The sequence below is a fragment of the Rattus norvegicus genome, chromosome 3 (genome assembly GCF_021556685.1).
Source record: "Rattus norvegicus strain SHRSP/BbbUtx chromosome 3, alternate assembly SHRSP_T2T, whole genome shotgun sequence".
Classification (NCBI taxonomy): Eukaryota; Metazoa; Chordata; class Mammalia; order Rodentia; family Muridae; genus Rattus; species Rattus norvegicus.
Genome location: NC_141536.1, coordinates 147456162 through 147474474, shown reverse-complemented (window position 1 = coordinate 147474474; position 18313 = coordinate 147456162).

Here is an 18313-nt window from a genome sequence, read left to right as displayed (position 1 = left end):
ATACTTAACAGCCAGAACCGCACCATCTACATACCATTATTGTATTTACAAAGTGTTTGCTCATACATTCTTACATTTCATCTTTATGGTCCTCCCGAGGGCTAGCTATTACGACACTACCTCATCGACAGGGTAACGCAGAGACTCGGGCAAAAAGCCTACCTGAGGGCATCCTTAGAAATGGAGGGTCGGGATTCTAGCCCAGATGTGCTGTCTTCTCCTGCACTGTTTCATTAAGCTGGGGCTTTTAACGGTGCTGCTTCCTCTTGGAGGCCGATCAATACACAGTCACTCATTGGAGGGCAATGTCTAGAAGACGGATTCAGTTTCCTTCTAAATCTTTCTAATCCCCCTGAACATGTGCTTAGCCCAAACAGGCACACTCTGGTTGGTGCATTTGTTTTGATAAGCTAGCTTTGTTTTAATTATTCACAATAATACCAAACACAGACTAGTCAATCGCCCTGCTATGTTCGGTCAACATAGCTGTGTCTGGGAGAAGTTTTTGTCAACCACTGGTCCCTAGCCCCTTCACTGGGAATGAAAACAAGCATGAGAAAAGATGGGGTGACGATTTGTCCACTGCCTGACTGCTGAGCCACCATACCAGCTGCCCTTCCTGTGGTGTTCTGATGATCAAGAGTTTCCTTCTTTGGGACAAATGGCAAAAAACACAGCAGGGGGAAGGTGAAGGCCATCCAGGGTACCAGGGAAGCCACTCGGTCCTTCACCAACAGAAAGCTGACAGGTTCCTTCCCTTTTCCCAGGGTTCACTTACACAAAAGCACAAACCCGGAGATTGTTCATGTCAGTCCTGTGTGCCCTACCCCGAGCCTGGACTCTGGCCAACTTTCCAAATCCATTCCTAACTACTAATCCTGAGAATTAAGCACAGCCTAAAGGCTCTGCAGACAGTCTGAAGGATGAGAGCGATGGGCAGGAGTTGGTAAGCGTCCTTCCGTGGGTGTGCAGGTTCAAATACACATCCATACACCTTCATCCACACACCCGTCTGTATCTATACCACACTGAGTGAGTGTCCTGGCAACCGCCATGTTTGGATGTTTGTTTCGGATAATTTGTGCATCTATCAGAAATTAAAGGAGCAAGAAGTGTAAGAATTATGTGTAGCCCCAGGAATGTGTAAATGCACACTTTAGTCTTTGTGTGTGTGTGTGTGTGTGTGTGTGTGTGTGTGTGCGTTTGAGTGTTTGTAGGTACGTGCATGCAGAGGCAAAAAGTTGATGTTAAGCGTCTTCCTTGATGACGCTTGCTAATGCAACTCATCTAGCAAACCAGCCTGCCCCAGGGGGGAAAAATAAAAAAAAAGTGAAAATGGAGACAATCATATGGTTTTGTTTATAATCTATTAAATTTGCAGAGATTAAAGAAAACTCAGTGTTGGTGCCAGTTGAATGAGTGTGGCACTCTTAGACCATAGGTGGGAGCACAAATTAGGACCAAAGGTGACGGAGTAATCTGAATTAGAGACACTGAAAATATCGGTGTTCCCTTAGGCATTCCATTCCAAGGAAACAATTGGAACTGTGAACAAATATTTATTCACAAAAATGTTCATCACACCATTACTTCTGGTGGCAAATCAAGGGAGCAACCTGTCTATAAAATAACCAGGAGGCGTGGCTTACCCATATTGAGGAACTACTAAGAGCTCATTCAAGAGTGTGCTCTGGAAGACACAGAGGGCGGAAAGTAATAGACTATATGGTCTCAGTGAGTAAAAATAATATAAGGCTCTTGCACATGCATAGGAGAAGCACTGCCATTTTGTTCCCCAAAATGTTAGCTCTGCTTCTCTCTAGAAAGCAGGATATAAAATTAATAAACATTCCAAACTCAACCCTGACCCTGTAGCAGAACATAAAGACTGGTACTTGGATGGGCATGACAAGTGCTCAAGAGCCTGCACAGTGCAGCGATTAAAATAATAATAATCAATAATTAATAATAATAATAATTCTAGTTCTCACAAGATTATGACATTTGAGTTTCACACATTTAAGAATGTAAAAGAAAGGGGTTGGGGATTTAGCTCAGTGGTAGAGCGCTTGCCTGGCAAGCGCAAGGCCCTGGGTTCGGTCCCCAGCTCCGAAAAAAAGAAAAGGGAAAAAAAAAAGAATGTAAAAGAAAAGGTCAACAGCTTAGGGAAATATAGCTTGTCGTGCAAGTGCGAAGACCCAAATTTGACTCCTGGAACCTACAGAGAGATGGACGGAGAGAAGTTACCCAACAAAGGTGCAATCTGACCTTCACACGTGCACTGTGGTACACAGACACCTACTCCCATGCATCATTCACGCAACAAGAAGGAGGAACAGGAATTACGAAAGGATGAATGAGGGAAGCTTTTAATTAGTACAGAAAATGCTACACAGCTACATGCAAATGACCTTGGAAGACACTGCAGATAATTTCTAGAAAAAAAATCAGTTTTGACCAAAACTGATTCAATCAACATAGAAAAATCTGAATACATTAATCCCAGTAGAGGTCCCACTCGGTACAGCAGGAGATTAAAGTAGGTATTATTTATAAATGTTGCCATTGTAAATTTGAATAAGTAATATAAGGTTTTGAAAAATCAAAAACATGAAATCTTTTTACATAAGACATAAAAATCTACTTGTATATAAATCTATAGCTTTCTTAGAGACTGCAAATGCAACAGCATCTGTAAAATTAAATGAGGAATGTCTAGGTCATAAGAGGAAAACAATTGGAGATCATATTCAGTGCTCGACGGGTCTCCTGAGTAAGTGCTTCCTGTTGTAGGCAGTTATACACAGGACTGGGGTTACATACTGCTCCCTAACTATGAGATCTACTACCTGGCTATTTTAGGGGCTTCGTCCTCTGGGCATATTGAGGGCTTTGTCTATAGGCTACATGTGGCTAAACCCCGGATGTCTGTGTCTCTTTTTGTGGAATCCCATATTAACATAACTACAACATGAGAAGCCAATCACCTCTCTGTGACAAGATTATGTGCGTCTGAGCGGCCGCTCTCAAGGCCTCAGATGTGAGTCTTCCAGGTTCTCCCTTTTTGAAAAAAAAAAAAATCCAATCCTCTATATAACAAGAGAATGTTAAGATGATACCAACACAGTTATAGCCACTCTTGCCTGGGTCAGGAATTGTCTTTTGGCATTTTATAAGACAAGCTAGAATAGCAAAGGAACAAGCATTCTCACCCAATCCGATGTGTGGGCGCTTCATGACCGAGGTGACGGAGATAATATTGTGGTGTCGGTGGCCGTGGAGGAGATGACTGGGGGGGAGGAGAGAGGGGTTTAGGAATGGGAATAGACAGATGAACATTGGGATGGGGGTAGGGTGAGGGGGAGTGAGGAATGGAGACAGTGGATGTGGACCTGGGGTGAGAGAGGGAATAAAAAATGGGAGATGGGTGGGGGAGGAGATGGCGGTAAAAGTGGAGGCAGACGTGGGGGATTGTGGGTGTAAGCATGAGAATGAGGTGAAGGGTAAGAACAAGAATGAGAAATAGTGGCAGTCAGGGCAAGGGTGGCAGGAGAATGATGGGAGGCTAAAGGCCATGCCCCTCCCACTTCGGTCAATGCTATATGCCATCTTCCGGTGCTACGAAGGAAGGAAAGTGGAAGGAAAGCGGCTGCCAGGCTCCCGGTCCTGACCGTGTTGTGGTTAGAGGGTATTTTAAGTCCCCAGTGTCCCCCCCAAAATTATGAGGCACAAATTCTCAAGTCAAGAAGCTTCTCTCACCCCGCTTGACCTAAGAGCGCTCGCTGTTTGATCTTTCTGATAGAATTTCTAGTCCAATTCCACTTCTTGTAAGGAGGTCAGCCGCGTGACCCCCCTTTCCTGTGGCCTCGGTTTCACCCACAGGCAGTGACAAACATGTGGACGAACACCAGGTTAGGTCAGTGCCAGAGGCATGGAGCCAGAGAAAAGACCTCAGCATTTGTGTACACACTGGTCACAGGAGGAGCGGCAGAGAAGGACCTTCACCTGACATAAAAGAGAGATCAGCTCTGGCCAGGAGGGGTGGTACCCACCTGTGATCTCAACACCAGGAGGCAGACGCCAGAGAACAGAGTTGGAGGATAGCCTGGGCTACATAAAATGACTGTTTTTTTTTTCCAAAATCCCTGTCCATGGGATTTTGTACACATTTTCTAATTAAATTTTTCAACCACCCCCTTTTCATGAAAAGACCAATATTTGCGTTTTACAGATAGGAAAGTTGACACTCAGACCTCTCATGTTCATCTAGAAACCCATAAACGCATGGACAGATTAACTTATGCACCCATCTATTCCTAGAATCTAGCCGATGGCAGTCACCCAATAGGCACCCAATGATTCCTCATTAGTTCATGTTTATGTACTGTTTGCCAGCAAGGTCAGGTTCATGACCCCAGCTCAAATCCGACACATCCCTATGCCACTTTCTTGGGACAGTCTGACAATTCTAGATTTCCTTGAGCTTTCAAAGAAAAGTTTACCAAACGAAAACTTTTTTTTTTCTTTCTGTTCCCCCAGAAGCATCTGGGGCTGCTCTGAGAGGGAATAGCACACGGGGAAGATGAAATTGAAATGTGCGAGCATCTCCAGACACGACGGAGGTCCCCACAAATATTCCCCGTGGGTCTCATTACACATTTGAGCAAACATTACCTTCACTCACAGCTAAATTTCCTGTTTGCTTGGCTGATCAATTCCTCATCAAATTTTAATGCGGGGTTCAAACCGTCTGTGGTGTTTTAATTAGGCCTACGATTGTGAAGTGTCTGAGGCAGGCCTGAGCCTCATCCAAGTCCCCTCTTCCCATCCTGGGTTGCCAGAGAGAGGGGGAAGGCAATTGGCACAGGGTTGGGCCACTGCCAGGCACACACAGCCTGTGTTCCTGGGTGGACCAAGCCACAGAGGAGTAGACTATGCAGCCTGGTGGTTTCCAAGTCTTCTTACACCCCCAGACCCTAAGAATCTGTGGGCTGCCTTGACTCTCAAGCTATTTTCCTTCCTTCCTTACCCATGTTCTCTCTCTTCCTCACTCATTTCCTCTCTCTTCCTTTCCTGTAAAGCAGAGATATGGACCACAGGCTCTAGCTGGTACAACCACATGTCAGTGCTACCCTGGCAGGAAAGAACTAAAGAGTGGGAACCTGTCCCAAGGTATCTCACCATGGAGAACGCAGATGTCTACTCGATCAGACGTGACGGTTGGTGTGGAAGAAACTTTACATGTGGCCTTAGCAGCAGGGACCATGGGGAAGGCCCAGTGTCACAATTCTTAGGCATTCTGGCAACCTCCAGAATACGTGGTGGCTCTTTTCAGAGCCCAAGAGTAAGCCAGGTGATTAAGCCACAGGGTTATAGAGGGAGATTGGTCAAAACGGGTTAATAAGGGAATCCGGAAGTCCAGTCCCCTCCCCCACCATTTCCTCATACTGACTCCCATCTTAGCATAGAACCTCAGAATGTCTCCCAGGCCCCGTTCCCGGCCTTTCCAAAACAGAAGGCATAAACCAGAATCCCTGTCCTAGGGAGACCTCTTTCCGGATCGGGCATAGTTCACCGCCAATGGGGCTCATTTGCATTTTAGAACATCCGGTGCAGTTGCCCATATTCAACATTCTGAGAAGCCCTGGACCACACTACACAAGCCTGCGTTCGCCAAGCTCATTCGCATACCTGGGACAATAACTAACTTCTTCCCCTGTCACTCTAATGCCTCCTATATTTGTACCCTCCACCAAAAGACCGGTGGCTGCTCAGGCTGACGCAGACTTTCCAAAGGGTGGTACCTGGTAACGCCCACGCCATAGCCAGCAGTGTAACTAAACAGTCCTGATAGAAACTGAATAGATTTCTCTCCCTGCCTAGTCCAAGCTGCCTTTACTCTGCCTCCACGTGGGCTTTCTGTCTGTACTGCCTGCGTGCAGCTCTAGGACACCAGTATACCTGGACGAGGGTTCACCCCAGCACGTTCTTCGACTTAACTCCCTCTTCAATTCTTTCTCTCCAAATATGTCCCATTGTGGGGCCTCTGATCAGCACTTTACCCAACCTTCCTCAGGCTAGTTCTTCAGGTGAGCCTTACTGGCCTTCCCAAACCGTGAGGATAGAGCCAACATGGGAACCAGTTTCCCCAGAGCTGCTCCGCATCTCAGGGTGTCGGGGGATTCGGGGGGGGGGGGTCTTTCCCTCCTAACCATCTTGCCTGCAGAAGTTCCCCCTAGTGATGAAACATTTGAACCAGGCAGACCCACTGACCACGCTGCCACCTTCAAAGGGTTAAGGTTGCAAACAGACTTATTGACTGGTTCCTCTTGTCGGGCCCAAGGAAGTGTGACTGATTGGAAGCCTGTGCAGAGGAGGAGCCTGCTTTGTGGGCCCGGAATAAATAAGGGCCTGTCAATAGCTCCGATCCCTGGCATCGACAAAGTCTGCAGTCTCAATAGGCAATTAACACTTTACAGGGGCCATTACCCAGCGGCCTCCCCGCATTTTACCGCACATTTTCTGCCATCGGCTCCGGTACAGAAGCTTCTGAATAAAAACATAAAAATGAGCTAGAACAGGCCAGCACTTTGCCTCGCTGCAGCCTCAGGGCTCCACGCAGAAAAAAAGAAAAAAAAAGCCTTATTTCTTCTCTCTTTCTAGAATGTACTTTCTTCTCTGCATCCTCAGCTCTGCACTTACACGCATCAACACTGAATCGGGCCCTAGGGGTGGGGATGGGGGGGGGGCACCCGAGCACTGTTAGAAGGGAGCAGAACACACACCATAGCGTTTTTAGGAAGCACAGTAGTAAGCAATTCTTCCCACATTTGAGCTCTAGGAAACAGCAGTCTGCCAAGGACCATGAAAGATTTAGGGAAGGCTCCCAGTGCCTCAGTTCACCTATGACTCGCCAGGTTCCATTCTTTGGTTCATATGATGTTGCCTGAAGAAGTCTGTCTCTCTTTATCTCCACTTAGAAACCCAGATTCCCTTGTGATTTGGCTCTGGGCAGCTCACAGCACTGTCCCCCTACTGAGGCCACACAGCTGGTAACAAAGCCAGAGCTGATGCTCACCTGTCTCCCCAAGAACACTCTGTTCCTGTCCTTGTGTCTATATTTAGATCATTGTACCTTTGTGGGGGGGATGGTCATTTAGTCATTGACCTCCAAATTCGGCCCATCTTTCCAAAGTCACCTCTTTCAGATGCCACTCTCCCCACCCCCCATCCCACCCAACCTTTCCTCTGCACCTGGCTTTGTTGGAAGCTGTGTTGATTGAACAATCTTGGTGCTACTTATTCTGTGGCTATGAAATCAAATCCAGGTGACATCCATGATCCAGGGCCAGCTCCTTGAGTATAGAGACAAGGTAACAGTAGGGAGCATCAGTGAGGGAGCACTCCCACACGGACAAGATAACAGTGAGGGAGCACTAGTGAGGGAGCACCAGTGAGGGAGCACTCCCACACAGACAAGATAACAGTGAGGGAGCACCAGTGAGGGAGCACTCCCACACAGACAAGATAACAGTGAGGGAGCACCAGTGAGGGAGCACTCCCACACAGACAAGATAACAGTGAGGGAGCACCAGTGAGGGAGCACCAGTGAGGGAGCACCAGTGAGGGAGCACTCCCACACGGACAAGATAACAGTGAGGGAGCACTAGTGAGGGAGCACTCCCACATGGATGCCCTTCAGCAGTTCAGGTACACAGGATTGCTGGGCAAGTCAGAAATCAAATTCTTCCTCAAGTGCAGTAAAGAACTCCTTTCCCAGTGTGGGCAAGAGCACAGCACAGCTCTCTCCCTTGGGTAAGGCTCTTGGTAGGAAGAGATACCAACCAACTTGGGGCAAGGTGTTACCAAGACCAAGTTCCCCCGAGAGGGGGAACTTCCCCCTAGGAATGCATAAGTGTCATGATAGAAGGGAGAAGCAGTGAGCTAATTTACCATCCTCCTGAGGTGTTCCTCTGAGCCGAGCCATACTGACACAGCTTCCTAGATGGGGACAGACGATGAGCTATGCCGCAGGACAGCTACCACTTTAATGTCATGTGCTTGCCCCAAACACTGAGCTTTTTTCTTTTTCCTTTTCTTTTGTTTTTTTTGTTTGTTTGTTTGTTTTTTGTGTTTTGTTTTTTAGATGAGCTGCTTTTTTATTGGATATTTTTATTTACATTTCAAATGTTAGCCCCCTTCCTGGTTTCCAGTCCATAAACCCCCTATGCCATCCCCCCACCCCCTACTTCTATGAGGATGCTCCCCCGCCCACTCACCCCTTCCCACCTCCCCACCCTGATATTCCCCTATACTGGAGCGCTGAGCCTTGGCAGGACCAAGGGCTTCTCCTCCCATTGATGCCTAACAAGGCCATCCTCTGCTACATATGTGGCTGGAGCCATGGGTCTGTCCATGTGTACTCTTTGGATGATGTTTTTTGCTGAGTGTCAAAGTCCAACCAACAGCTGCTGGTTCTTTTCTACCCTCTAGGTCTTGCCAGACAATAAGATCCAGTAAGATACAGACAGCAAAAAAGGAAATTCCAAAAAATGCAGTTCAACCTTGCCAAGCAGACAAGTTATAAAACCAACACACATATTAAGAAACCCAGGCAATACCTTGATCAGACTGCACCTGATGAATGATGTCTGTGAGCTAATAAGGTCCATGAGCCAATGGAGTTAGTCATTTAAACTAATTTAAATTGTTTTTCTATCTTTTTAATTAAATGCATCATAGGTGTTATACCCAATGAGTGATATCAAGGCCCCACACCAGGCTGGGGGCGGGGGAGGAGGGAAGAGAAGTCTACATGCCTCACACAGTCAAGAGGTGCAGAATAAGACATTCTGAGGTGGCTAGTTCTACTGTGTTAGGCCTATGCCAAGGAATCATGTCCTGGGGAACATTGTATGGGTACCAACATCTCCCAACCAATGCCTTCACCCCAAACCAGCGCATCGGCATCTAACTGCTCATGCAAGGTTCTTCCCACTCAGTGCAGAATGTGACTCTGACTTCCATGGCTTATGAGGAACGCTCCTTAGTCAACACATGGAAACGCCAAGGAGCAGTCATTAGAAGCACAGGCTTAGAAGCCAAGCCAACTGCGTTCGGACTCTGATTCTCTCCCTTACTGCATATAACAGTCTGGGTCTGATTCCTTCCTTCGCCTCAGCCTTGCTCTTCTCACCTATGAACTACAGACATGATGTCTACCTCACAGGATCACCAAAAGTATCAAGTCAAACAGTGCATAAACATTTACACACTGCTGGCATTTAACAGCCTCTCAATAAACATTATGAGTCTTCTCGCTGCTCTTTCAAATATTCTATCGTTTTCACTCTCCTTTTCCATGCCTGTGGAGAAAATAAAACAGTATTACATATTACTGAGGAGCTATAAGAAAGTAAGGATTCTGTGCTGTGTGGAAAGGTATGGCATCAATCCACATATCAATCTTTTTTAGGAAGACTTTTGAGACAGGGAGTGGGGTGGAGGGAAACAACACAGGTTCAGGACAGAATGTGTATAGCAAGCTCACAGTCATGAGGAGCTGGACTCTAGCCCAGACCTACCTTTGTATTTATAGACACGGAGTATGATTTACTAATACCCCAGAACCTGCAGCAGAGGCTGCATCTAGTAACTGCGATGATGAGGACAGTAGGAGGACAGATGAGGGAAACGGGAGGATGCTGCTCACAGCTCCACTGGGTTCTTAGTAAAGAGTATGTCTCAATTATTTACACCAGTTACAAGTTTTATAAATAATAAACATCTATTTATTTTCTATAAAGACAGTACCCCTCACATTGTCAGCCTCGACAAAGTCTTAGGCTCTACCACAGACCTACTGTACGAGCAACTCTAAGTGTGAGGCTTGCTCCCTGGAGGAGATGCTCCCTCAGATTCTGATGCCCTCAAAGTCTAAGGAGCATCTCATCGTTGCTATTGTCTGGTTTTGCAAAGGAGCCTCTCCCTGCTAAGGAGAAAAGGTCCATTCCTATCTTAAGCATCTTGAACGTTAGTCTATCTGGATGTGTCATTCAGCTGCCGCTAGATTTTGCTCACTTCTTTGTCTTGGGAGAACATGAATCCCAAGGAAGCTCTTCCAGCAACATGGGATGGGTGAGTAAGGGGGCTGAGCATTCACAGTCTACAGAGCTCTGCTCCATGATGATCACCATGGGCCTTCACTTTAACTTTGACTTTTCCTCTTCAAAGATGGTCCGAGAATGCCCATCCCTATGGCCAATGGACCGTGATGAATACCAGAATGGTTCAGAGCTCCCAACAAAATGCCAAGAGTATAATGACCCTTGTCCCTGCCCTAGACTCTCTCATAATGCCATTTGCCTTCAACAAGTCTTGGTTCCCTTGTACATCCTCTTGTTCCCAGCTGTCTTAGTTAGAGTTTTTATTGCTGTGATAAAACACCAAAAGCAACTTAGGGAGGAAAGGGTTCATTTCAGCTTACAGCTTACAGTCTTTCGTCAGGGGGAATCAGGGCAGGAACCTGGAGGCAGGAGCTGATGCAGAGGCCACGAAGGGAGCTGCTCACTGGCTCACTTCCCATGGCTCACTCAACCTGCTTTTCTTATGCACTCCAGAACCACCAGGCACAACGAGCTGGATCCTGTCACATCAATCATCAATCAAGAAAATGAGCCACAGATTTTTTCCACAGGCTAATCTGGCAGGGATCCTTTCTCAGCTGAGGTCCCCTCCTTCCAAATGACTCCAGCCTGCTATGTCAAGTTTCACACTAGCCAGCATATCACCCCAGCTCACCCAATGGTAAGAGCTCGTGGGCATCCTCCGGTGCATCGTGAAAGGGGTGGGAAAGGGGAACAGATGAGGGATTCTTACTTTGAAAATGCAAAACCAGGAAAAAGAAATATTTTCAAATCAGTTATCTAGAGTCATTTAACTACAACTCTTTCAATAGAAAAAAATCAAAAACTCATTCTGATATTGGCAAAGGCTTTTAACAGACATTTGTTCCACAGAAGATATCAAATGGGCACACGTGCATGGGGGGACAGTCCCTTGGGATCCTGCCCATAGACAAAGAACTACATGCAGCTGATGACTGCTGGGGGAAGGAGAAATAGACTCTCCCTGGATAAGCACCCTTATTGGTTGTCCAAGGCAAAGTTCTCAGCCCTGAAACCATATATACACCACCACCAAGAATAGACTCAGCAAGTTGGGTTTATATATTTGTATATAATGATATCAAGGAAATGGCAATCAAGCAGGGAAAGGCTATCAGCTTGAGAGCTGGTGGCATGGGAAGGGTTGGAGAAAAGGTACCCGGGTGGGGCTGGAATAAGGGAAGGAAAAGGGAGAAAGTGATGTAATTCTATTTCAACTAAAACGACAGACATATACTTTTTTTCAAAAACAAATGGCCACCGATGACATGAAAAGTGTTACAGGTCATCAGTCATGTGGAAAACTCCAACAAGGGTTCAAATGAAAAAGTCAAGAGGGGGAGACAAAAAATATGTCTCCAACCGATGAGTGAATAAGAAGAATGTGGACTATCTAAGCAATGAACTATTACTTAGCCCCAGAAAAAGAGGGTGCTCTGCCAGATAGGTGAGCATTGAAAGCAAGAAGCTGGACACAAAGGCCACTTGTTTTGTGTTTACATTCATATGAAACATACTATACACCTTGAAAGTCCACACTTGCAGACAGTGGCTTCATGGAGTTAGGACCTGAAGCCAGTCTCTAAGTGGAGCCATCACAGAGTCCTCTAAGACCTATCAACCAGTGCCGAGAGGGGGTTTGTGACTACAGTATAACTTGGCCTATTCTAACACTTCACTTGTTTAGCTTTGAGGAAACCATTGAGCCAGCCCCAGTTTCATCATCTCCTTTCTGAACTTAACATTCACCTCAGAGGGCTGGTCAATTAAATAAACCAGACCCCGGTGTCACACACCTGTAATCCAGCACTCCAAAAGCTGAGGCAGGGGGATTGAGAGTTAAAATCCAGCCTGGGATCCACAATGAAACACTACTTCAAAAAAATGACTAAAGGGATAATACACAGAAAATGCAGTGTACAGAAGCAGATATGTACTAGCCTCTCAATAAAGCACAGTCTTCTTTTTCATGTATTGCTATTATGTGTATGGGGTTGAGAATGGAACCCAAGACCTCACAGACGCTGGACAAGAGCCTTGCCGCAGAGCTACATTGCTAGCTCTGTTCATAAACCCATTACCCACAATCTCACTGTCTCAGCACAGCCACAGCAAGGCCCTGGTGTGGTCACTGCTGGTGTCACTGATGTCAAGCATGCAATGGGGGTGATTGGAAGAGAAGCCTGTGTTTCCTTTTTTTTATTTTTATTTGTTCTTTTCTTATACAATACATCTTAACTGCAGCTTCCCCTCCCCCCAACTCCCCTCACTTTCCTCTCCCCTTTTTCTCCTCCCCACCCCAGATCTACTCTAAGGACTTCCACTTCACTGCCTTAACTCCAGGTTTGCCAACTAAGAGCCCTTGAGACCCGTGCAAAGTAAGACATTTAGCCCTTCTCCCCCAAATTACCTGGGACTTCCTGGTTGTGAACAAAGCAGGTGCCAAGTATTCTGTCAATTTCAATCTCATGCTGGACTCTTCATGTACAAATGCTTCTCAGGAGCTGGACTGCCCCTGGATGCTGTGTCCAGCAGGGGGACATCTACTCTAACTGCAGATAACTTGGCCTCTGTCAAACACAAACAATCTTTCCTTGTTCCTCAGTACTCCAGTGATCTTCCTACCCAGAAGTCTTTGGATTTATGTAGGAAGCCTTCCCCATGTCCACTGTCACTCAGCTGATTTCTAATCATCCAGATTTCACAGTAAACAAAATATCCCTTAACCACCAACCCGTGCGAACCTAGCCCTTCTACATCACACCCTGCCCACTGCTCTTCTTTATGCACGAGCTCCTTTGATTTATGACACCCAGCATTGCTCTGTCAGTTGAGCCTGCAGGATGCAAGAAGGAGATGACTCTGGTGGCTTGTCATGGTGTACCTAATGCCTAGCATCTACTCGGAAGCAGAAGGAAGGAAGGACACACATTCAGGACAATGTTTGGGCCAATCTGATACAGTCACCTGAGAGGGAAAAAAACTCTTTGTTTGCTTTGCCCATTGAAGTCAGTTCTGAAAACAAGGAGTGTTTAATACTATTATTAATATTTAATAATATTGTTATGTTTATATTATTTTATTATATATTTAAATTAATGTTAATGTTAATATTTATTAAGTCAGGGTCTAAAGTGGAAACTTATGGTTTCTTCGGAAAGTCACTTGGGTTGGATGGCATTTTGCTGGGTCAAACTCCTGGAGGAGTTTTCCTGAAGTGGACCAGATGAAAGGATGTCTTGCTAAAGCAAGCACATGAAAGGACACATGATGAGGGATTCTTCTCTAATGACATTCATGTATTAGTTTACCTTAAATTGCATAGCTGACCTCTGTTTGTAGTGACTCCATAAAGAGACACGCACCAAAGAACTTCTTGTGAGGTTCTGGTGGCTGCTTGCCACTTCTGTGGACTCGGGGTCAGTTGGCAGGGTAACGTCAGCTGATACAGAGTCTCGTGCTGAGACAAGACCCATGGAGAACATGTGATGTTGGGAGGAATATAAATAGGACCCAACAGACAGTGACTGGAAGACTGTATAGCTAGCTTCAGAAAACTTCTTAGTCTCGTGTCTTTGCTGAGAGAGGCACAGCCAAGAACTTCTTCTGGCATCTCTGGTGGTCTTGGTAGCCCCTGATGACTCTTGATGATTTGACTGAGGCCTGGCTGTTTCTGCTAGGTCATGCCACCTCGTGTTTGCTATCCTGACACTACTGAACTGAACTGCTAGTAGTTATTTGTTCCAAGGAACTCTTTCTAGACAGGTCCACTTCCCTCATGTCCTAATAACCTTTCTTCTCCACTGCCTCTGACGGGCTAGAAGGGAGTTTAAAGCATTTAAGAACCCTTATTAAAAATAGGTCTTTGAGCTTCTGTAAGGCAAAGGACACTGTGGTTAGGACAAAATGACAACCAACAGATTGGGAAAAGATCTTTACCAATCCTACAACAGATAGAGAGCTTATATCCAAAATATACAAAGAACTCAAGAAGTTAGACTGCAGGGAGACAAATAACCCTATTAAAAAATGGGGTTCAGAGCTAAACAAAGAATTCACAGCTGAGAAATGCCGAATGGCTGAGAAACACCTAAAGAAATGTTCAACATCTTTAGTCATAAGGGAAATGCAAATCAAAACAACCCTGAGATTTCACCTCACACCAGTGAGAATGGCTAAGATCAAAAACTCAGGTGACAGCAAATGCTGGCGAGGATGTGGAGAAAGAGGAACACTCCTCCATTGTTGGTGGGATTGCAGACTGGTACAACCATTCTGGAAATCAGTCTGGAGGTTCCTCAGAAAATTGGACATTGAACTACCTGAGGACCCAGCTATACCTCTCTTGGGCATATATCCAAAAGAATGCCCCAACATATAACAAAGACACATGTTCCACTATGTTCATAGCAGCCTTATCTATAATAGCCAGAAGCTGGAAAGAACCCAGATACCCTTCAACAGAGGAATGGATACAGAAAATGTGGTACATCTACACAATGGAATATTACTCAGCTATCAAAAACAATGACTTTATGAAATTCATAGACAAATGGATGGGACTGGAAAATATCATCCTAATCACAGAAAAACACACATGGTATGCACTCATTGATAAGTGGCTATTAGCCCAAATGCTTGAATTACCCTAGATGCACAGAACACATGAAACTCAAGAAGGATGACCAAAATGCGAATGCTTCACTCCTTCTTTAAAAGGGGAACAAGAATACCCTTGGCAGGGAATAGGGAGGCAAAGTTTAGAACAGAAGAACACCCATTCAGAGCCTGCCCCACATGTGGCCCATACATATACAGCCACCAAACTAGATAAGATGGATGAAGCAAAGAAGTGCAGGCCGACAGGAGCCGGATGTAGATCGCTCCTGAGAGACACAGCCAGAATACAGCAAATACAGAGGCGAATGCCAGCAGCAAACCACTGAACTGAGAACGGGACCCCTGTTGAAGGAATCAGAGAAAGGACTGGAAGAGTTTGGAGGGGCTCGAGACCCCATATGAACAACAATGCCAACCAACCAGAGCTTCCAGGGACTAAGCCACTACCCAAAGACTATACATGGACTGACCCTGGGCTCCAACCTCATAGGTAGCAATGAATAGCCTAGTAAGAGCACCAGTGGAAGGGGAAGCCCTTGGTCCTGCCAAGAGTGAACACCTAGTGAACGTGATTGTTGGGGGAGGGTGGTAATGGGGGGAGGATGGGGAGGGGAAGCCCAGAGAGAAGGGAAGGGGGAGGGATTAGGGGGATGTTGGCCGGGAAACCGGGAAGGGGAATAACAATCGAAATGTAAATAAGAAATACTCAAGTTAATAACGATAAAAAAATAGGTCTTTGAAAAAATTAAGCAACAAGGGTCCTCCAGAGAAGCAGTCTCTCCCCCTACCCCTGTGTGTGTATATGTTTGTATGTGTAGATAAGTGTGTATAAGAGAGAAACAGAGACACAGAAACATGGAGAAAAGTAACATAAAATATTGGCTCACATGACGATAAAGACTTTGAAGTCCCACAAGCTGCTCACCCTGAGCTGGAGACCCAGAAGAGACTATTATGGGATTCAGAGACCATGCTGAATATCTTAGAGAACAGAAGTGCCATGGACAGAAATGGCAGATGTGTCCCCCTTCCTTGCCTTTTGGTTCCTCTCAGACCCTCAATGATCAAACATGTCTCATCCAAATGGGAGAGGCTTGCCTGCTTTGTGTAGTCTACTAATTCAAATGCTAACCTCTCCTTGAAACTTCCTCCTAGACACTCCTAATGATAATGTTCATGAGGTTTCTGGGCATCCTGTAGCCTACACAAGTTGACACATGAATTGAGTGGTGGCGGTAATTAAAGTTGATTTCGTGTGATCTAAGGTTCTCCCATGAGAGGCTCTGGGCTACCAGGAGGTAAGTAAAGCTCTAGACTCTCAACTAAGCTATGACAAGAGCGGGTACCTTTACTGGATTTCTGTCCTCTCCAGCCTTCCCAAGGGAATGTAAGACTGGGAAATCCTCAGAGTCCCTTCAGACCAGTAGTGTCTCTTCAGGTGCTGCTAATGGCCAACTCTCAAAGACTAAAAGGATCCCAAGGCTACTTCTTTGAATCAAAAGTTGATTAGCTCAAGGTATCTCTAAATTACATCACTTTGAAAAGTCAACTGGTTTCTATTAGAACAAATCAGGCAATAACAACATTCCCCAAAGGGTGTACAGTTTGCAGGTGATAGGAAAATATCAATTCCAGCACAAAATACAAAAGAGTACCAAGAAGGGGAAGGGGGGCCACTAACTAAAATAATCAACATTACTATTGACCCAATAAAAATGGTCCCAGAACTGAGACATGTTCAGGTAAGAGATTCCAGGAAAATAATGCTCTGCAAAACAGAACAGAAACTTTGAGCATTTTTAGAAAATTTAGAAAAGTGGGAGGAGGAGATTGCTCATCCAGGAAGCATTGCAAGCATCAGACTTGAGTTCAATTTCTAAAAAAAAAAAAAAAAAAAAAAAAACTTTATAAGAAGCATATCCAAGTGGTGTCACTTCAATGCTTATGTGTGTTGGAGAGATAAAAACAGGAACACACACGTGTTCATATACTCACTCACAAGCATATGCACAGTCATAGTCACATCCCTCCATGTACACATACACATGTGTTCCCGTACACATACACACAAATCTATTTGTATATGTGACAAGAGATAAGGGGGTAGCAGAATAATGGCATCCTGATATGCATTTCCTAATCCTCAAAATGTGTGACTATATTAGGTAACATGGTCAGATAAAATCAAAGTTTCTGATGGAAATAATCACTTTAAGTTATTTCTAATTCTAGCCTTGAATATAAAGCGGTCATTCTTGGTCATCAGGATAGACCCAGTGCCATCACAGGATCCCTGAATAGGGTTGAGGATGGCAAAGGACTCAGAACTAGAGAGATTGAACCATGAGAGACAGGTCACCGTTGCTGGACTTGAGGACAAGAGGTCATGAGCCAAGAATCCCTTTATATGGAAATGGGTCCTCCACAGAGTATCCAGAAGGAATACGGTCCAGGCAACACCTCAGTTGACTGTAACCCCACGTGATACACTTCAGATTCCTGACTCCTAGACCTAGAAACAATAAACCCAAGCTACTGGAAACAAACAATGCAGAAAAGCAGCCATTACAGCAGCAATAGGAAACTAACACAGATCTGGATGTGTGGATGGTGAATATGGTTACAACAGATGTTGGTATCGGGGTCCTAATATGACTCTTCTTAGCAAAGTTAATGGGTTCCGAATGTAATGGAGAAAAGGAAGCAAACATTCCATCCCAAGAGAACTGAGGAGCCCTGTTCTGAGCTGCTTTAGAGTTAATCTCATGTTTCCGTCCAAGAACTGGGAGCCCCAAAACCTCAGTGCTTGATGTAGGGGAGCCACATTCTCTGGTTTCAGAGTTTGCCACCTCCATCAAGGCAAGACAGCTCTGACTAATTTCCTATGAGCATGCCCATGGAGGTACTATGTGCTACCTTATTGACAGTAAAGAAAGGGCTAGCCTGCTCTCTCACTAATTCAAGTGCCCTTTTTGTTCCTTTTTCTTTGTTGCGGAGATCAATGGAGGCCGCCTTTCATCTGAGTGAAAATAAATCTGAATCACCTTCGTAAGGGAGGAGAAGATAAGCAGGGTCATGTTCTAAAAATGGACTCCCCTACTTAACAACTGCTAAGTGCTATTTCTTGAACGATACCAAAGATGACATCACATTCAGGCTATAAAGTGGGATGATCAGCTGTTGATTAGGGAGCTATTGGAAGGGGGAAGGGAAGGGAATTAAGCCATATAAATAGATCCAATTTGTTATTGCTGGGTGAGCTCCCTGGATGTGCAAGGCAACTGAGAATGAGCTAGCCAGCAATATATTTCTAACATGGTAGGTGTGGGTGTCACATCCCTTCTCTGTCCTCCACCACCATGTCCTAGGCTAGATGAGCACTGCTGACCCAGGAAGCCATGTCAAGCCATTCAAGCCCCAACTCACAAGCTTTCTCTTCTCATTCCTGTCCCTGTGCTTTCCCTAAACCTTCACACCCGTAGCTTCCAACTTCCCTTACTCTGCAACTAAAAATTGCTGTTGGAGAA